Consider the following 19,051-nt stretch of genomic DNA (forward strand, 5'->3'; position numbering starts at 1 on the left):
AATGACTACAACAGTAAATAAACACAAGACATATATATACTCTATTAGCCACAACACAACCAGGCTTATATTTAATATGCCACAAATTAATCCCGCATAACAAACACCTCCCCCCTCCCGTCCATATAACCCGCCAATACAACACAAACACCTGCACAACACACTCAATCCCACAGCCCAAAGTACCGTTCACCTCCCCAAAGTTCATACAGCACATATATTTCCCCAAAGTTACGTACGTGACATGCACATAGCGGCACGCACGTACGGGCAAGCGATCAAATGTTTGGAAGCCGCAGCTGCATGCGTACTCACGGTACCGTGTCTGCGCATCCAACTCAAAGTCCTCCTGGTAAAAGTCTCTGTTGTCCCAGTTCTCCACAGGCCAATTGTAAAGCTTGACTGTCATCTTTCGGGAATGTAAACAATGAAACACCGGCTGTGTTATCCGGCACAACAGTCAGTAGGTGCATTCTACGGCGGGGGTGCGTTATCCGGCACAACACCTGCCGCAATACACCGCTTCCCACCTACAGCTTTCTTCTTTGCTGTCTCCATTGTTCATTGAACAAATTGCAAAAGATTCACCAACACAGATGTCCAGAATACTGTGGAATTTTGCGATGAAAACATACGACTTAATAGCTAGCCACCATGCTGTCCCAAAATGTCCTCTACAATCCGTGAAGTCACGCGCAGGCGTCATCATACCGAGACGTTTTCAGCAGGATATTTCGCGCATAATTTAAAATTGCACTTTAGTAAGCTAACCCGGCCGTATTGGCATGTGTTGCAATGTTAATATTTCATCATTGATATATAAACTATCAGACTGCGTGGTCGGTAGTAGTGGGTTTTAGTAGGCCTTTAACTTTATCTATTAATTAATAAAATGTAATATTGCGCCTTCTAATCGTTCTGTAATTGAGGACTTGACCAGAACATGTTATAAAATAATGTACACAATATTCAGCCCAAACTCCTCTCAAACTCAAACTCTCTAACAAAGCATGATCGTAATGTGCTTTACGTGTTGGCATTGTTATTTTGTTAATGTCATGGTTTCCCCTAAATTGCCACAATACTTATGGTGGTGGGGGCGTGGTCGAAATGACGTCATCACATCATTTGCTATGATGCATATATTCTTTAACAAGGCAACAAAATGTGAATATACAATACATCTGTTATTATTAAGTATAGTATTAACATATATTTTTCTTACATATTGTAATTTTTTTTTTTTATTGTTGCTGCTTATTGTACTTTGTTGACATTTTTTCTTATAGATTTCTCCAATCCTTTTAGTCACTTTTTCTGTAATAAAACGACTGGCAACATATCAAGCATCTATTTTTTTGTGTTATTGCCGACTTAGAGACTCTGTTTAGATTCTGTTGCGCCATGTCCTTGACAAAAAGCGAGTTGCAGAGAGCCCGTCATCACATTTGCTTTGCGTTGCTGGGAGCCCTACTCTCATTAAAAGCCGCCAGTGTCATCTTAAATTGTGAAAATAGCTGTCTGCGGGTATATCTCCAACACATTTGTCATGTCTGTGTAATCATGTATTGTTTTAGTCATGTTTTGTTTAGTTATTGGACTCTTTTGTTTCTGGCTTTTCACTCCCTTGTCTTGTTTCCACGATTACCCATTAGTTTCACCTGTTCCACTTTTGGACTCATTGTGCACTCTTGTTTGTCACCATAGCAACCCATTAGTTTTCACCTGTCACGTCACGCACCTGTTTCACGTTTTGAGTCACGCACCTGTTTTCGTTAATCATGTCTGTAGTATTTAAGTTCATTGTTTTCAGTTTGTCTTTGTGGTGACATCCCACATTTATGCTCTTCACATTCCTGACACTTTTTTCATGTCCATCGTTCATGCTGCTCCTTTTGTCCATGCCAAGTAAGTTTTGTTTATTAATGCCACAGTTAGTGTTTTTGTTGTTCATAGTTTCTGCCTTTGTGCAAGTATTTGTTTTCATAGCCAAGTTGTTTCTCCGCCACTGTGCACGCTTTTCGTATGTACTTTTTTTTGATAAAATTAAATAAATCATGTACTCACATTCTCGTCTCGCCCGAGCCAACTTTCCGTTGCCTCCCGGAAAAGCAAACACCCAGGATCAAGTCTTGACAACATTAAAGTACGTCCACAGCGCAGACATGATGCCTCCGCTCCAGACAACCCCGTGCGTATGTCTGGTGTTTTTCCCATAGTCTGTGAACACAGCGTGTCGGCGGAGAATGAAAAAGTGTTGTGTGTCTCGGAGTGAAGCACAAAGGCAGACATGTGTGCACGGAGGAAATACTTGTTGGAATTGGGCCTGTTGTTAGCATAAAATTGGCAATAAAAGCTAAAAAGAAAGTGAGACTTTGTTTGTTTTCTTCTGTAAGCTACAATACATTATATTACTTTATTTTATTAGGTGTGGCGGCTAATATGAAGGTTGTACATTAAGAAGAAACTCTAAACGTAGTTAACCCAGATGTATAGCGTTGCGCTTTTATTTTGAAGCCGGAAAAGTGTATGATTGGTTTGAAAAAGGGTCTTGTCATGTTTTGATGTCGTATCGACTTTTGGCTATAAAAAAGTCTCCTTTCGACATCCTGCCGACCGTCTTTCATTTCTGTTGAGCTTTCATGTCATTTTACTTACTAAATCAGTCACAGTAACAATCTAAATGTTATGTTATCACTGCACCTTAATCATAATCTGAACACGGAAGTGAAGCACCACCCACTTCTTTCGACGCGTGCAGCAGTGTTTGCTGCAAGGATGTCGCCACTTCTCAAGGCGAAAAATGTTCCTTTCTTGTCGGGAGATCAACTTGCCATGGCTTTTAACCTGATATTTATTTCATGTAACCTTTCTTTTGTCCATTTCTGCTTGCTTGTGGCTCATCAATAGCACGTAAACTGCAACCAAGTTCCCCTGCTATGGCTATGGGTCAAAAAGGAAATGTTCGCGATAATCGCCCGTTAAAAAAATCAGTGCCATTATTAAAATTTATGGTTAATGCGTTATTATCACGGTAACTTTGACGGCCCTAATTTTTTATTTTTTTATTTTTCTGTGGTAGCATCCGGTTTTCTGTCTTTGTGCAAGGCAATAGACAATAGCCAATTAAAAGACTTTGCCTGTCAATCATCACACTGAACTTTCAATCAAAATGATGAAATGGGAACTGCACTGAAGACCTATAAATAAACATCCAATTCTAAATTCGTTGATCAATATAATATACCCAGAAGTCAATTTTTGAATTGTATCTCTTTAAAACATGCGTTAAAAATGCATATCCTTTGAAAGTATGATTTATGATAGCCACAAACTGGAGAATACATTTTTTTAATCAGAATACAATTATTAAAAAAATAGTTGAAAGGTTTTATAGAATAACAAATGAACATCATACTGGAATTAAAATTATATATGTGATTGATTTAAAAAGTTTTCTAAAATATATTGTCATGGAATGGTTATTGGGAAAATGCCATTAAGATGCATTAAAAATAAGCTGAGTCAATTAAACATATTGAATACATTAAATTTTACACCCTCACAAATGTTTAAAATGGGTTCAGTCGATAGCAAGATATGTACAAAGTGGAAAGCAGCTAAAGGAGCTTGTATTCATTTACTGTGGGAATGTCAGAGAATAAGAGTTGTAGTCTGTTGTGAAAATTGTCTCGTTTGTCCATCCTCGGCCATCGTAGGTCACATGAGGTGCGTCAGAAGACCTGCTAATGTTAGCCAAGTTAACTCATTTGTGCTGAAATGGAGACGGCTGATATAAATGAGCAAGCTCAGCTTCCTCATGAACATGACATGGTGTCAGAGTTAAGGACTACACGCCTACAGTCACCAAAGAATAGCAAGGTTTGGGTCCCTAGAGCCATTTCATTTTGTCATATTGAGACAATGATTTTCACGCTTTTAGACCGGACCTTAAAATAACTCTTGTATTTAGTTTGAAAGCTGCAGCCAACTCCTACAATTGTATTACATTTTTAATGCCTCTGAACATCGCATATAATGCTTTTTAATGCCATTTAAGGCCTTACTTTTCGCAAAATCCATTTAATGACTTAATGCTTTTCAATTCGGAAACGCTGAGCTTGAAGCGTCCCTCTGTTTCCGACCTGTGTGCGTGTCTGTTATTTTGCTTCTTTGTATCAATGTCCCGCCTGATCTTGCCCCTGATTGGCCAGTCTGTAACGTTTCACCCAAACTTTAGCCAATTGTAACTCCTCATACGAACCCTATCCAATTATCATGGATTTTTACCGTATGTATGAATGTTCTCATTTAACCAGGTCATTGTATTTTCTCCATTTTTTTTTTTGGCCTGGATTCGCAGTTCATTTTTTCTTATTGCAGCTTTGATATAACTTACCTCGGTACATGGGTCTAAAGATAGCTAAGCAACAGGAATCGCTACTCAAGAAATAGCCAAGCTACTGCCAAGCCACTAGGAAATGTAGAGCTGCGTAGCTTCGCTACTTGTAACGAGCTACTGCCCAACACTGCATATGGTTTTGATTTGATTTAAATAGTGTTCAGATCTCCCTTTTTAAAGGACAAAGTCCTCCGAGGTTATTTTGTTCTAAAGCAGATATGGCCAATTATTTTGACTCGGGGACCACATTGGTCGGTAAAATTGTGTCTGCGGGCCGGAATGTGTTTTTATATATATATATATATACATATATTTATATATTGCCCTATATTTCTCTCTCTCTCTCTCTCTCTCTCTCTCTCTCTCTCTCTCTCTCTCTCTCTCTCTCTCTATATATATATATATAGATATATATATAGATATATATACACATATTTATATACATATGTATAAACATGTCTATAATCATATATATATACATATATATATATACATATATATATACACATATTTATATACATATGTATAATCATGTCTATAATCATATATATATATATATATATATATATATATATATATATATATATATATATATATATATACATACACACATATATATATATATATATATATATATATATATATATATATATATATATATATATATATATATATATTAACATATGTATATGCATATATACTGTCACAATTCTGTACTACACAGTTGAGGGGAATCCAAAACTTATATGCAGCTTAACGGGCTGCATCCGGCCCACATTTGGCCTGCAAACAGCCCGTGGGCCGTAATTTGCCCATGTCTGTTCTAAAGGCTATCTGAATAAAGCCAAGGAACTAGAATTGAAGATGAACGGTTTATTCAGTAAGCACAAATTGAATTTTTATTTGTGTGTTAAAATATGTTTTCTTTTCTTTTAAATTGTAAAGGGTAATCAATTGTTTCACTTCCGGTTTATGTGACGTCACGTGAGTTCACCCCCTGCTGTACGGAGTTTGTGTCCGTCTGTTTCAACGTGACACTGTCGAGTTTATCAATCACTTTGTGCAAAAACAGCACATACTTAATGTTTAATCTGGATATTGTCACTCACTTTTTTAAACAGTAATGTGTTCGTACAAGTTTAGCTTGGGAAATTATGTTTCGTAATGGGAAAAGACGTTAATATCTGTTGTTTACATGTTAGCATTTAAGCTAGCTAACAAGCTAGCGCCAGTCATTCCCTTCGTATCAAACTGCAGTAATGAATAACGGTTCGTAGATTTTTTTAATTCAATACGGTAATACTAACCATCGGGAGTTTTAAAACGGTTATCATTACTACCGTTTATTCGTAGTACAAATGCCCGCAGCCGCAGAAACCGATGTTAAAGAGTGATCACTCTTGCAGGCCGTCTCCCTCGCCGAACACGCACATTAAAAACACAAACTTCGACATGAACGTAAGAGTCGCACAAAGGAGTCAAAGACACTTGATGAAGGACAAAATAATTCCCCCCTTCTTTTCATTCCGCTGGGGAACAAACGCGCGCAGCTGCTGAAACCGATGAACAGCGTGAATGCTCTTAAAACATACATATTGCGATTTATTGATGCTGGAAAACTTACCTACTTAATTTTGTTTCGGCCCAGGCCAAGCATAGATATTGATAAATGATCTTGCCTTCCTTCATACTTCCTCCAAACAAGCCATTTCGAATTTGTCCAATTTGTGACATTTTTCCAGCATGTGACGTCAGCGGATATCGACATATATGGTAGACATTCTCCCAAAGAGCTTTGCAGGAGAGTCCATTGTGTCCAAAGCTGTAGTCAATAAGTTCCTTCTTTTTCTCCATCTTCTTGTTGTGGGACCAGTGTTAATTTTGTTCACTCAAAATTTTTGTTTTCGTTATCGTCAACTACCTATTTTCCACTGACTAAAACAGGACGATAACAAATGTACATTGACGAAAACAATGACAAAATTGACAATATAGTTGCTGAAAAAAAACGGGACTAAAATAATTGACAGAGACAAAGTCCAACCATATCTAATTTTGTCTTTAGGCAGGTGGAACAAGTTAGGAATCTATCCAATCACAGTAGCATGCAGGAGGGAGGGGGCGGGGTTTATCACGGCTGGGATTCAATCAGAACTACAACTACTATGACACGGTGCTTCGCTTTTCCACTGTGAAACAAGACTATCGTATCGTTGGCGATGATTGTCCTTCTGTTGGTGGGATTGCCTTCATGAGAACGCCTGTGCGTGGAATCTTTTAAAGTGGGGAGACTGGTGCACAGACAGCCACCACACTGTCCTTGGCAAAGAGAAGGCCAGGGTCCAATGGCATAGAGACCAAGACATTTGGGGGCCCATCTTTGCTGCAGCCTTCTTCCGCTTTTGTGACCATTGTAGAGCTTCTATGCAACCATCATCCGCCCACTCCGCCGTTGAGGTCTTTTTCGACGAGGGAGACGCGTAGACTCCAACGTAAACAAACAAACAAGACTATATTGTAGGGATGTAACGCTAAATGGTAGTAACGATGACGGGGACAACACTCCCGACAGTTAGTATTACTGAAGCATGTGATTTTTCCGTCTATAGTTGGAAATCTGTCTTTTCTATCTCTGTAAAAATATTAAAAAATATGTTCCGTTTTTCTTAGTTTTTCCGACTTACAATGTGTGTTAAAATCTTGATCAGTCACTTTGCCATACCTGCCAACAACTACGGTTTTCCCATAATGAGTGCGGTTTTTGATAATCCAGTGGTTAAAAACTATGGTTTTCCGTTTAAAAAGATCAACTTAAAAATCGAATCTAAGTAGCGAAGCAACTCCACGGGCAGGGGACAACATATACGGGAAACATCAATGATGAATGGTTGCTTTATGTATAAAAAATTCCACGATTGGTTGGTTGGTTTACTATGATGAGTCACGATTGGGTAAGATTAGGGCAAAACATTACAGACAGGCCAATCAGAGGCAAGATAGGGCGGGTCATCGAACCAGGAAGGGTAAACACTACAGATGCGCACATCCTAAACGACGATGAGGGAGTCGGAGAAGAGAAGAGGGAAAATTCAAGCGGGCGATTTATAAATTTAAAAAAGCTAGTGGAAGATGGCAGAAGGATTCTCTTCCTTTGATTTTTCTTTTAGCGATGTAGACCAGTGGTCCCCAACCTTTTTGTAACTGCGGATCGGTCAACGCTTGAAAATTTGTCCCACGGACCGGGGGGGTTGTATGGTATTTTTTTTATTTTTTCTTTGTCATAAAAAAATACAATCATGTGTGCTTACGGACTGTATCCCTGCAGACTGTATTGATCTATATTGATATATAATGTAGAAACCAGAAATATTAATAACAGAAAGAAACAACCCTTTTGTGTGAATGAGTGTAAATGGGGGAGGGAGGTTTTTTGGGTTGGTGCACTAATTGTAAGTGTATATTTTGTTTTTTATGTTCCATCCATCCATTTTCTACCGCTTATTCCCTTTTGGGGTCGCGGGGGGCGCTGGAGCCTATCTCAGCTACAATCGGGCGGAAGGCGGGGTACACCCTGGACAAGTCGCCACCTCATCGCAGTGTTTTTTATGTTGATTTAATAAAAAATAAAAAAAATAAAAATAAAAAACTTTTTTAATTTTTTGCGCGGCCCGGTACCAATCGATCCATGGACCGGTACCGGGCCACGGCCCGGTGGTTGGGGACCACTGATGTAGACGACGTCTAGGAAACCCACAATGTGTCTACTTGGCCACATTTGTCTGGATAAAACAATGCCCAACACATTCATTTTAGTTGTTTACCATGTAAGCCCAATTTAAAACTGCTCTGCACATAGAAGACGTGGAATACACATTTAAGAACACACATGATTGTGGCAGACATATGATGACTTTTGCTACAGTATAGCCTGTCTAAATGCTAAGTTTCATTTTCATTGGTGTTTTACAACAAGAAAAACATTTTGTTCATTATTTCTACAGTTTATATTTGTACATTGAATAGTTGAATCATTTTGAAACACAAACAACATGACTGCAAGATATTTGTAATTTCATGCTATAAATCACAAATGGCTATTCAGATAAAGGAAGTTAGCAAATAGAATAAACATGGTTTGTACTCTTTATGATTTTTGCATTTGGAGCAGTTAGAAGTGGAGAGGGAGTCTAAGAGACAGAAATTGGCTATAAAATCCAAGGCAGAATCCACTAAAGCAGAAACAAAAATGAAAATGCAAGCTGCTCAGAAGTTTGCCAGGAAGGCTCATGTCAGAGCCATTAAAGTAAAAATGCCAAAGTAATGTGTTAATGAACCAAAGTAATGTATACATAATGTAAATAACTAGATGAACCATCTGTGGCTGCAAAACCAGGAGCTTTGGCTTATTTTCAGTCTTTTTCATTAAGTTCAAATCACATGCCTGATTACCCTTTTAAACTAAAATGATCTAAAAGATTGATAACTGCACTTTGATAAACCCACGGCGGACGTACTGGTGCCAGCTCGCTAGCTTAAATGCTAACATAAAAACAAGAGACATATGCCTTTCCCCGTTAAACACAACGTACCAACGTATCCAACTTACATGAACACATTACTGTCTGAGCAACTAAGCTATTCAAGGTGTGCTCTCTTAGCATGGAATTATGATGATCGATCTTTCCTAAGAGAAAAAAAGAGGAGTTGTCTTATGGTGCGTTCAAGTTACCGCTAAACAGAGTAGGACAGACACAACGCCCGCCAGAAGTCATACATAATTAGAATAGATTTTATTTGCTAGGCACTTTTCATTTAAATGAATCTTAAAGTGCTACCGTAATAACACATCTTTACAGTACAACAATAAAATATTTACTATTAAAATGGATAAAACACTAAGACTAAATTACTTCAGTGAAACATAAGAAACACAAGAAATGCATGATACAGTTTTTTCTAACAGTGTCTTTTTTGATTTGTTACGCTTAAAAAGCTTCTTGAGCACAATCCACAATACCGCTATAACAATGATAACCGTGATAATTCTGGTCATGATAACCGTGATAAGAAATTCTGATTTCGTTACATCTCTACTGTATTGTTATGCACATCATTATAATATAAGGTTGCCAACTCTCTGAAAAAAAAAGGGACACCTTGCAGGGCTGGTCGAACCGAATATTTTTGCCTATGTTTTATTTGTGTAAACAGAGTTTTATAATATCCGCAGAGGTTAAATAAAGGCAACTGGATTCTTGTTTTTTTAAGACCCTTCAGAAGAGTCCAGTTGCATTGATTAAACCTGTTTGGATTATATGACCTAATGGCTGACAATCTACACCAGGGGTCCCCAAACTACGGCCCGCCAGCTTCCAAAACCAGGCCTGCGGAAAGTCCCAAGTATATTTATAAAAAAAAAAAAAAAAAAAATCTGTCTTTTCTTATCCACTTTGTACCGCTTGCTACTCACGGTGTCTCCTAGCCGCTCAGGCAAATCATATTGTCTAAAAATGCATTTTCTCATCGATAACGTGACATCATCGCGCGCGCGGAAAGTGCGCTATATATATCTAATATATATATATATATATATATATATATATATATATATATATATATATATATATATATATATATATATATATATATATATATATATATATATAAATATATATATTATATATATATATAATACATTATATATATATATATATATATATATATATATATATATATATATATATATATATATATATATATATATATATATATACATATACAGCCCGGCCCCCGGCCAAATTGTTTTAACCCAATGCGGCCCCCAAGTCAAAAAGTTTGGGGACCCCTGATCTACACACACTTATATTTTTAAACTATTTCACTCCAACCAGAATTTCAACAAATGCGCAGGATTTGGAATAATACAAATAAATGGCAAACCAATTGTTCAATAATCAAGTTATTGTGCCAACAACAAAAGTAAATAAAGAATTGTTTTTTTCCTAAAATAAAAAATATTTAGTGTTTAACTTGCCATTATAAAAATAAACACAGTTCTTTCACAGTGCTTAACTTCAAAAAGTATACATTCAATGTTCGGCTTTATGATAGAGCAGGTCTCCAACTTTCATCAGCATGAAAATTACTTTGACCAAAAAAGGAGAGCTGAGATTTTTCTTTTATTCACATGACTGTTTACATTTCATTGTTTTATTTCTTTTTTTTTTTTTACAAAACACGTGTTCACTTCAGCAGTGATGTTGTTGTTTTTATGCTATTGAATATTAATTAATATAAAATATTGAAGGAGCCATATGTAATAATTTTATGTCAAGTCATCATTAAATGGCCCTAACATGTCAAAAGACATTAACAATTCATTTTCTTTTCGAATACCTCTTTAACTGATAACAGTAGTTAAGCCGGGATATGCTCATTTCAAAATTACATTCACAGCCCGGAAATCTTGTTATTGTTTTCATTAAGATGTCCCGCCTCCAACGTTTGACCAATTAGAACGTCTGTGAGTGTGTTACATCCAAGTTGCCAGTTATGCACCGCCCTGTTTGTCTGGCTACAGCCACTGGTAAAGTTACTAAACATGTCAGACATTAGTAAATCTAAAAGGCCTCGTTACAATTCTCAACTTATACATGACAAAGCCAGGAACAAACAAGGATTTTTATCGGGGTTGCCTTTGAAAAATGGAGACGATTGAAGGCGGAGAAGATATTTTCATCTGACGCCAAACTTGCTAATTTCCTCCTTGATAGGTAAGTAAGGAATTTATGTTTTCTTATACTTGTATTAAATGGAAATGGACAAGTCATATGTAAACTATATTGTCCAATACAGTTTATGATCTTGTTTAACAAAGCTAGTATGTTTGTGCAACGAATGCTTAGCATGCTAGCAATGGGAACATACGTATAGCCCAGTTCGACTACACATCGACATATAGGCTAACGAGGGAAATATATTCCCTTTCGCCTGCATGTCGATGTGTAATTCAACGGACAGGGAAAAATATATTTTCGACAAATAAAACCTATGTGTATATGGGTAGTGTTGGTGCCTATTTTGTTCTCAATATGCTGATACGCTGAGAAAATGGGTTCCAACATTAGCACGGCTGTCATGGCAAAGTGAAACGTATGGAGACAGCCAAATCACATGATAAAATAATTCCTGATTCGGATTTGCATATTGTGGACTACATATATCAAGTTATATGGCAATCTGAAACGTTTAAAAACGGTAGCCTATAGGCATACTTTGGTAAAATGTCTCCTCTTTAGTTGTGGGCATACATTATGCTGCTAAACATGCTCTACTTATTTTCACCAGTATAACCATTGCTAGCGTTGGTTGTAGTTTGTTGTAGTCTTTGTTTTCTGATAGTACTGACAGTAACCATATGATTGCCATTAGTTGTGATACTGTACGCAGGCATGACGTACTTCTTCCTGAAAATAGCCTAATTCTGTGTAAAATGTGTCGAGCTGGATTCGGCTGCATATCTGACAACCTCAGTCAGGGAGATGGAGAGCGGACTACAGAATTCTGACCGTGATTGCAGTACCATTTCTGGCCTAATTCTTACATATGGCTCCATTAAATATAAGCATGATGTCTGAATTTAACACTTACAACAATACTAAGAGTTGAAGCAAATATTATTAACCCGTTGGTGAGTTACTGTATCACCAACTTCCTGTTGGAGAGCTTTGTAGTGTCACTATCCTAAAACTGGACACACTATGTTCAGTTCAACAATTTAAGACACACAATGAGTGTTTTGAGGACAAGACAACAAGGGAGCAGAGTTGCTAAATAGTAGAGTAGCTAAGGTAGCATGTATATTTCAGGCGTGATAGCCACATGTAGCGTCCTTGTCGGACAAAAGCGATCACCAAACGTTCCCAATTTCTGGCATTTGGGAAGTCACATTTGGAGTCCCGGTTGCCAGAAACTCAGCAGTTACCTCTAACTAGCAGGCAGAGTGACTAACAGTCAAGGCAAAGCTAATTCCCAGATGAGTTAATCTGCAATGAGTTTGGCAGGTGAGCAGTCAGGCACTCTGGCATTGACTAGCTTCGTCTGTGGAAAACTGTTGTGAAGCTGTTGATGGACCATTTTAGTCATGTATTATTGTCCGTTACACTTTATATTTTAGTCGACAAAATTTACTGTATTTTTAATCCAAAACTAAATTAGATATCTAAAATATGACTAAAACTAAAATACATTATCGTCAGAAAACTAAACTTGACTAAAACTAAATTTAAAACAGCTGTCAAAATTAACACTGTGTGGGACAGACTGGCTCGTACCTGCACATGCATCCTCCGCAGTTGCCATTTGTAAAACAAAGTAGTGTGTAATGTTCAAACTTATATCTGTCAGCAGACTTCATAAGGAAGCGCTAAAAACTACAACGTGGCTGACATGGGGAAGACGCAGTCAAAGAGGAGACACATAAATAAGACCGCCCAATAAACAACACATCCTTAAGAGACTGTCAGAAAGCAGCTTCAAAATGCTTAGTAAAACATAATCTATGCTAAATTTTGACCAAATAACCACCATTGCATGCTTTGTAGACCACAAGAAAAGTGTTTTAATGTAGAAAAAATCATATTCAACATTTCACAATTGTTTGTGAGAGCATTTCACTAATGTGTGTGAAACCACTTACAAGTGTGTGTGAGATCATTTTATTAGTGTACGTGAAACCGTTTTCTAGAGTGTGTGAGAAAGCATTTTACTAGTGTGTGAAACCATTTATCATTGTGTGTGAGAGCATTTTACTCGTGTTTAGTGAAACCATTTACTAGTCTGTGTGAGAGCATTTTACAGGCGTGTGTGAGACCGTTTACTAGTTTGTGCGAAACTATTTACCAGTGTGTGTGAGAGCATTTTACTTGTGTGTGTGTGGGAGCTTTATACTAGTGTGAGTGTGTGATAGAGCATTATACTATTGTGTGTGAGAGCATTTCACCAGTATGTGACAGCATTTTACTGGTGTTTGTGAGCGCATTCCGCTAGTGTGTGAGAGCATTTTACTAGTGTGAGCAAAACCATTTACTAGTGTGTGTGAGAGCATTTTACTCGTGTGTGTGTAAGAGCATTATCACTAGTGTGATTGTGTGAGAGAGCATTATACTATTGTTTGTAAGAACATTTTACTAGTGTGTGTGAGAGCATTTGACTTGTGTATGTGTGATAGCATTATACTAGTGTGTCAAAGCAGTTTACTTGTGCGTGAGAACATTCTGCTAGTGTGTGTGAGAGCATTTACTAGTGTGTGTGAGAGCATTTCACTAGTGTGTGTGAAACCATTTACTAGTCTGTGAGAGCATTTTACTAATGTGTATGACAGCATTATATAACTTTTTCTGAGACCATTTTACTAGTGTGTGTGAGCATTTATGTTGTGTGTGTGATAGCATTTACTAGTGTGTGTGAGATCATCTTATTCGTGTGTGTTAGAGCATTTTACTAGTGTGTGTGGTGAGAGCATTTAATCAGTGTTGGTGCTAGGAATTTTCAAAATGGGGTCCCAGGGACCCCATCAAGTTATAAAAATGGGGTCCCACAGTAAATTTTTGGGGTCCCACTTTTTTGTAAGCGTTTTGAAAACAAATGATAAATGTATGCATGATCCTGTTATATCTCACATAATATATTGTGTTTTGGAAAAAGGTTGTCATAAACGTTTCTTAATTAATTAAAAAAATAATACAAAAGAAAACAAATTTTTATGCATATGTAAATTTATTCAGTTATAAACATTCATTCACTATCTTCTTTCCTTCATGGATCTAAACTTTACCGCTGCAGGTAGTTTGTTTCTATATTTGTATTTAATAAGTTGTAGGTGTATTTATTTCAGTATAAAAGTGTAAAAAGTGTTTTGCTTTGGTCATGAAATTATGATAATGGTGTGCCAGGGCATACATACATTTTATATTTAACGCTTAAATCTCTAGAGTCTACATCAACTTCAGACCTATCCCTGAATTCTAAGTTTTGTTTTTGTTTTATGTTTTTTTGTTTGTTTGTTTGTTTTCTGTCATGACTGTGTGATCATGTTTTGTTTAAGTTATGTTCTGCTTGGTTTTGGACTCTTTTTAGTTCCTGCTTTTCACTCCTTTGTCTTGTTTCCATGGTTACCCATTAGTTTCACCTGTTCCATGTTTGGATTCATTGTGCACTCTTGTTTGTTTCCATAGCAACCCATTAGTTTTCACCTGTCATGTCACGCACCTGTTTCACGTTTTGAGTCACGCACCTGTTGTTAATCATGTCTGTGTTATTTAAGCTTTTCATTTTCTGTTGGTCAACCTGGCGACATCCACATTTATGCTCTGCACTCTTTATCGTCACTCTGCATAATGCCATGTTCACATCCCATGCCAAGTAAGTTTTTGTTTCATTGTTCACAGTTTCTGCCTTTGTGCAAGTTTTGTTTTCATTAGCCAAGTTTTTTACCTCCGCCATTGTGCGCGCCTTTCGTTTGTTCTTTTTTGATAATATTAAATAAAATCATGTATTCACATTCCCGTCTCGCCCGAGCCAACTTTCCGTTGCCTTCTGGAAAAACCAATCCCAAGGACAGTTTCTGCCTTTTTTGTCAAAGAAAACTATGTTTTTTTATGGCAAACACACAAAATATGTAAAAACTTCCACAACATTTTTTTTTCAAAGTGGAACATTTGATGTGAAGTAATCAGTACCTTGGATAAGTCAATAGTTCATAAAAACAGATTTTGATTCAATATTATGTTTTGAGCAATGACAGTTTTAAAGAAAAAACAGCTTTGTGTAGTCAACATTGCAACTTTTTCTAAATTACATTTCACCTGTAAGCAATTTTATTTCACTTTTGTTATGTTTTTGTTTATTTTAATAGTACTTTTAGAATGTGCCGTGGGCCTTTAAAACATTAGCTGCGGGCCGCAAATGGCCTCCGGGCCACACTTTTGACACCCCTGCTATAGATAATAAAACATTCAATCTGATAAGTCTATCGATAAAAAGCAGAGCCTGGCGACGCATGCGCGTTTATCATAACGCACAGTCAGCATCTCTGCTTCAGTAAACAATGACAGTGATGACGTCACTGTCAGAGATGCGAGCGACACTTGCTAACTTGTCTGCACCTTCTCCAAGAGACTCCTTTTGAACACTCCTCGCACATTAACACTTCAAAAGGCACATATTTGCCACGTTTTTTGACCTGCAAAGTATGTTTTTGGAGTGGAGGAGTCTGGTCGGGTGCTGGTTAACTTGAAGCTAACAGCTAGCCTGTCTCCATCCTCGAACGATGTCACTTAAGCGGGAGATAAAAGTGAAGTTTTCATGGACTCACAAAAACTAAAACAAGTCATTTACTGGAGACATAGCACACAATGAAGCTAAAAAAGTGGACTTTACACTCACCTTAGTGTTTACCATGAAGTCTTTCTTTTGACAGCCCATAGCGGTAAAGTTGTCCGAGTGCAAACTGAGGCAGTATTTGTGATTGATAAAACTTTCGGCGAATCTAAATTTACGACCTATTAAAACGCAATAAACGGGGATGGAAATTTGACCCGACAAATATAAACAAAACAAAACACCGGCGGAAAGCGATAATCGATCAAATAAAAAAAAACAAGCAAACCGAACAGAGAAAAAATAAATAAATCCTGGAATTGCCCGTCCTGTTTTGATTTTATTGTGTAAAAATGTCATGTCTGTGATCATGTTTTTGTTTTAGTCATGTTCGGTTTTGTTTTTGGACTCTTTGTGCACTCTTGTTTGTTTTGTCACCATAGCAACCCATTAGTTTTCACCTGTCATGTCACGCACCTGTCTCACGCTTTGCACTCGCACACCTGTTTTCACTGATCATGTCACTGCTATTTAAGCCAGTCTGTTTCTGTTGTTCGTGCTGTTGACATTATCTATCTTATCCATCCATACTACCTCTGCTACCCATGAGATTCCTGTTTAGTATAGTTCATGCTTCATGCCATGCCACAGTAAGTGCTTTTGTTTCGTGTTCATAGTTAATTGCCTTTGTGCTAGTCTTTTGTTTTCATTAGTCAAGTTTGTTCTCTGCCATTGTGCGTGCCTTTTTTTGCTTCCTTTTTTTGTAGTTTGTTAGTGTTTTAATAAATCATGTACTAACATTCACGTCTTGCTTGCGCCAACTTTCCTTTGCATTCCGGGAAAACAAACTCCAAGGTCCAAGTATTGACAAAAAAGACACAAAAAGTATGTTAACACCAACACTGTTTAATTTGTGTGTGTGACAGCATTATCTAATATATTGTGGTAAGTCACCCTGTGACGCTGGGGCACACAACTGAAGATGTGTCCCAATGGTGGAAAAGATAATTATTTAATCTTTTTAATAGCTGTTGGAATTTGATCTTCATCTTTTAGAAAAAGAGTTGTGTCCTTTGCTAATAGGCTGACTATTATTTCAGTGCCTAACATTTTATTTTTTTCAAGAGAAATATTGCTTCCTAGAAAGATTGCTAACATTTCCACTGTTAAAATGAATAAATATGGGGATAACGGACACCCTTGAGAAATGCCCATCTTTATTTGGAAACTTGGACTTGTGCCTGAGGCAAGACACAGCATATTGTCATATAGTTTTCCAATTATTTTCCGATACATAATACCAAATCCAGTGCCTACTAAAACTTGAAAAAGTGAATCAAGACCATACCGCCAACATTTTACCTGCATGATGTCATGAACAAGGGGCTGAGTGTAGAAGGACGCGTACACTCAGCTAACTAACACATCAGTGCTGAGTGTGAAGGGGTTCATTTGCATCTAAGGGAACGCCCACAGGGCAGCACGGTAGGAGAGGGGTTAGTGTGTGTGCCTCACAATACGAAGGTCCTGGGTTCAATCCTGGGCTCAGGATCTTTCTGTGTGGAGTTTGCATGTTCTCCCCGTGACTGAGTGGGTTTCCTCCGGGTACTCCGGCTACCTTGAGGTAGGTGGCGATAAGGTGGCGACTTTTCGAGGGTGTACCCCGCGTTCCGCCCATATTTGCGTATGATGTCGCCTAGCAGCAGCATGTAAATACTAAAGAGTGCAGGGCCAAGAACCGAACCCTGAGGAACTCCGCACGTTACCTTAACATAGTCCGAGGTCACATTATTATGGGAGACGCATTGCATCCTGTCAGTAAGATAAGAGTTAAACCACGACAAAGCTAAGTCTGACATACCAATACGTGTTTTGATACGCTCTAATAAAATATTATGATCGACGGTATCGAAAGCAGCGCTAAGATCAAGAAGCAGCAACATAGATGACGCATCAGAATCCATCGTTAGCAGTAGATCATTAGTCATTTTTGCGAGGGCTGTCTCCGTAGAGTGATTTGCCCTGAAACCGGATTGAAAAGGTTCACAGAGATTGTTAGACACTAAGTGTTCATTTAGCTGCTGTGCGACAATTTTTTCGAGGATTTTCGAAATAAAGGGAAGGTGGGACACCGGTCGGTAGTTTACCATGAGGTCAGGATCAAGGTTAGGTCTTTTGAGCAGAGGATGAATAACCGCTTTCTTGAATGCTAGGGGAACAGTGCCAGAGGAAAGTGATAAGTTTATAATATTTAGCACTGATGGACCTAATAATACAAAAAGCTCCTTGATAAGTTTCCCAGGAAGTGGGTCGAGTAAACATGTTGTTTGTTTTATCCCACTTACACGCTGTAATAGTTCCTCTAATGTTATTTCATCAAAAAGAGAGAGACTATTTTGTATTGCAGTATCCGTCGTAGATACAGTTGTAACTGTGTTCATAGAACCCAGTTGTAGCTGGGATGCGTTGTCTTTAATCTCCTTTCTAATGAGTTCAATTTTCTTATTAAAGAAAGAAATGATGACTTGCGTTGATTGTAATCAGACAGTTGTGATGATAACGTCCACGTTTTCAACTGGAGGAGAAGAAAAGTTCCTCCTTTCTGTCTAATACCACATGAAAGTGGTGGGTTTTTGGCATCTTATTTGTCCAGCTTTCATATTCGTTTTTATACACTTTACAAGAAATATATTGGCGTCAAACTCCGTAGCTTGCTAGCTTGTTTGCGCTGGCTTTCGGAGACTCTTGTTTTGAAAGCGCAGGCGCGATGGAGCGGCACTTTTATTGTGAAGACAGGAACGTCCTCGTGCGGTTGAAATAAAAAAGTATCTTTTTTCCTTCACACTTTTGATTGATTGATTGGAACTTTTATTATTAGATTGCACAGTACAGTACACATTCCGTACAATTGACCACTAAATGGTAACACCCGAATAAGTTTTTCAACTTGTTTAAGTCAGGTCATGTGACCACCTGGCTCTGTTTGATTGGTCCAACGTCACCAGTGACTGCATCTGATTGGTGGAACGAAGTGAAACGTCACCAGTAAGGCAGGCACTTTGACGGTCTGTCTGACAGACCAAAACAAACAAAGCGTGCATTAACAGATCGATAAAAATTAGTAGCGAGTAGCGAGCTGAATGTAGATAAAAGTAGCGGAGTAAAAGTAGCGTTCCTTCTCTATAAATATACTTAAGTAAAAGTAAAAGTATGTTGCATTAAAACTACTCTTAGAAGTACAATTTATCCCAAAGGTTACTCAAGTAGATG

The sequence above is a fragment of the Nerophis lumbriciformis genome, linkage group LG19 (genome assembly GCF_033978685.3).
Source record: "Nerophis lumbriciformis linkage group LG19, RoL_Nlum_v2.1, whole genome shotgun sequence".
Classification (NCBI taxonomy): domain Eukaryota; kingdom Metazoa; phylum Chordata; class Actinopteri; order Syngnathiformes; family Syngnathidae; genus Nerophis; species Nerophis lumbriciformis.